The sequence below is a fragment of the Elephantulus edwardii genome, unplaced genomic scaffold (genome assembly GCF_000299155.1).
Source record: "Elephantulus edwardii isolate Elephantulus edwardi_28Jun2011 unplaced genomic scaffold, EleEdw1.0 scaffold00296, whole genome shotgun sequence".
Taxonomy (NCBI): domain Eukaryota; kingdom Metazoa; phylum Chordata; class Mammalia; order Macroscelidea; family Macroscelididae; genus Elephantulus; species Elephantulus edwardii.
This window is the reverse complement of record NW_006400046.1, coordinates 1,550,366-1,554,300: the sequence shown is the minus strand read 5'-3', so window position 1 is coordinate 1,554,300 and position 3,935 is coordinate 1,550,366.

Sequence of the window (3,935 nt, the reverse complement as noted above, 5' to 3'; positions counted from 1 at the left end):
AAAGTGCAACAATGAATGAATGGAAATCCAAAGTCTCTGTAAATTTTCATTGAAATAATAATTTAAAAAAAATTTTTTTTTAAACTCAAAGTGTTACACACTATACATAACTTTAAGGGCTTATTTGCTATTCAAAGGACAGCTCTGGTGGCTTAGTTATAAGGTGTTGTGTTACCAACCCAAAGGCATGCAGTTCATATCCAACAGCTGCTCCATGGGAGAAAGATGGGCGCTCACCTCATGAATAAGTAAATGCCTCTGAAAACCCACTGAAGGGTCAGCTATGAGTTGATTCTGACTCAATAGTACTTAACAACCGTTTGCGCTTCTTGGTACAATGGGTGTGCAAAAGAGGGGAAAGGCATCTCAGTTTAGGCTGCCTCACTCAGAAGCAGGTTCTGAGACATAGTTCATGTGAAAGCAGTTGGCCTGAGAAGAGGTCCCCCCATAAACAGGCAGAGGAACACAAGGAAAGGAAGACAGCAGTCCAGAGCCCCTCAGCAAACAAGCCAACATCTGTGGGCAGGTGGAGGTAAATCACATTGGGAACTTCAGTAAGGCAGCACAGAGCATATATCTTAGAGTTCTTACAACGAAAGCGAGGGAGCTGGAGTATTGCTCTACCACCTTTTGCCAGCTTTTGATCAAGAGAAGCCATTGGTGGGGTCAGGGGAGGAAGATATTAATTCTCTGGTACTTCTGACTGAACTGCATAGATCACAATGGAAGAGCTCAGGCAAAAGAATGCAGCTGCTGCTCTCTGGACATCAGACATCAGGCCTGACTAGACACTGACCGAGGGCGGATGAGGCCGAGGCACTGACAGCACCTACCACAGCGTGAACGCACCATTAGATCTTGACCTGCCCCCTCTTTATTTTCATCTCCTTCTAGAGCTGTGAACATCAAATACTCTTACATCTATCCAAGATGCTTCACATGAAGACCTTTCAAATCATCTCTACGTCCTTTAATTGTGCTTGTCATTCACTGCTAATATTTCTGTATTTATAGATACTCTCTCCATAATAGGGTCTTGATTTTGGATTTGTGAATCAGGCATGCATATTCTAAGTATGCACATTTGTGCCTCAAGTTATCTGTTGCTACGGGGGAAACAGGGTATCCTTTTTCCCTTTTCTCCCCCTGCCTCACTCTGCTTAGACCCTTTGTGAAGTCTTCTTGCTATGTTAATGATTTTGTTGGGTGTTTTTTTTTTTAATTACTTTTAATGAAAGTTTACAGAGACTTAGGGTTTCCAGTCATTCATTGTTGCACTTTTCTCCCTGCCCACCCCCTTCCCCCACAAATCACTCTTCTTGAAAAGTAAAAGAAAAACTCTTTCATTGTTATGCAATCCCTCCCCCCTAAGTCCACTCCACTGTGCAGCTTTCATTCTGGACTCCTGTCATGACAAGAATACCTAATCATATGTCCCTTTTAAACAATTCTCTCTCTCATCTGTTTCAATGTCGTATACATCATTCCTCCCCTCCTTCTCTGTCTTTCCTCAATCCCAACGTCAGTCCCGTTTTACAACAGTGGCCCTATGTAATATTTGTCCTCTTGTGACTGAGATAGTTCACTAAGCATAATGTCCTCTAGGGTCATCCACTTTTCATAATAATTAATGAGTTCCTTGTTTTTCAGTGTAGGTTAATATTTTTGCACGTGTGTGAAAGCCTTTATCTTCTATTTATACTTGTATGCACCTCTCAATGGCTTCCCTTTCTTGGCTGATGTTACGTTGATCACAGCTTACTGTCCATGACCCTACCTTTTACCTATCTTAACCTGTGTCTATTATCTTGTTGGGAGGAGCTCTGCTAACACAGTCCTTGGGAGGCTGAGCTGCTAATAGAAAGTCTGCACCATTCAGGGGGTTCAAACCCACCAATGGTTCTACAGGAGCAAGATGGGCAATGTCCACTAGTTCAGTTTATAACCTCAGAAACCTGGTGGGGGATCAGCTATGAGTCAGTCCAGGCCCCACAACAATGAGAGAGGTTATCTACTTACTGAATTTTCCTCCTCTTTCTGGGAAATATAAAATCCAGGAGGGGGCAGCTTCCTGGGTGGAAACCTTTCCTTAGCTTTTTATGATAGCAGATTTAAGCAATATTTATCTTTTTGCAACTGACTTATTTCATTCGACATAAAGTCCTCCAGAATCATCCACAGCATGAGGTGTTTTGCAGTTTGCGTTTCTTTGACACTGCATGGAATCCCATTGTATGTATGCATCATCTGTTTATCCGCTCACCCATTGGCGTGCACTTGCTGCTATAAATCATGTGGCAATGAACCTGACTGTGTCTATATTTGTGACTTATTTAGGATAGATCTATAGCTAACAGTGGAATTGTTGGAGCTCTGGTGGCTTCCTGAATAATGAGGTGCACTGCCAACCCAAAGGCACACAGTTCAAATCCACCAGCTGCTCTGTGGGAGAAAGATAGGCCATTTCCTCCCATGTGATTTACAGCCTCTGGAAACCCACTGGGGGAGTCAGCTATGAAGAAGCTTCCACATCCATGGCACATAACAACAACAACAACAACAGTAGAACTGCTATATCAGAATGGTCTTTCTATTTTCAACTTTTAAAGGATGTGCCATACTGTTTCCCACAGTGGTTGGCCATTGGCTTATGCTAATTTTCTTAAATGCCTTTTGTTAAATTCCTTTTTTCTCCAAGTACATTATTTCACTTGGTCTTCAGAGAAACACTAGGAAGTAGACAGGAAGATCCTGCCTGTGATGCAGTTTATAGAAGTGAAGCCTACACTTATTTGGAAATCACTGCGCCCACTTGTAGAGATAGGCTGGGTTGCGGACACTTCTGTACACTTAACTGTGAGTGCTGCACGGATATCAGAGCTCTGGTGGTCGAGTCTGCAAGGAGCTACACCATTAACCCAAAGTCGGTGCCTGGGGTGGGGGTGGGGGAGAGGTAATTTTACCTAAAAATTTTTAAAAAAATGCAGTGTCTGTCTGATGTTTCCAACCAACTAGCCACTCTGTGGGAGAAAAATGGGAGATCTCTTTCTGTGTGATTTACCACCTCGAAAACTCACTGGAGAATCATCTGTGATTCAGTTCCAACTCCAAAGATAATGAGCTTTTTTAGCTTGCATTATGTTGTGTCGATTGATGTAGATGCTCCCAAGACTCTGGTCTCTTTTCCTTTGAGTTTAAGCACTGTGTCTCATGGGCTGTTTGGCTGTATTTCAGAAGTTTCTATGATTGTGTCCCTTGAGAGCTCTATTGTCTGTATTAATGCACAATGACAAAGTTTTACTGCCTGGAGTCTTCAAAGTTTGAAAGTGTCCATCTAAAATGCATCTACTGGACAGGCAATGAGCACCATAAAGGATCAGGACAGGGGAAGATCAACCTGGGAAGAATTGATGAGAGGACAATATGGTGGCTTTTGCAGTTAGCAACAAGGAACAGGATGTGTACACCTGTTCTAAAAAGAAGGGGGAATGGTGAGGCGGAAGAAAGGGGGAGAGGGGAAATCAGCAGGGCAGTAGAGATTAGTAGACAGATTAGGGGTGTGAAGGAATAGCAAGGTGTAATGAGGATGTGGTGAAACAGGGTGATAAAAGGCATTAATCAGGTGAGCTCTGGTGGTCTAGTGGCAAGAAGCTGCACAGCAATCCCAGAGGTTCATGGTTTGAATCCACCAGATGCTCTGCTGGAGAAGGAGGGACAATCTCCTCCTGTACCAGCCAGATCTGATTTGATGGCACGCACACACACACACACACACACACAAAATAATAAAATTTTTTTAAAAGGCATTGATCAATAGTAAATAATTATATAAAACACATTATGAAGGGATGTTGTTGTTGTTGTTGTTATGTGCCATCGAGTCACTTGCCACTCATAGCGACCCTATGTACAACAGCCCTAAACTCTGCTCTGTC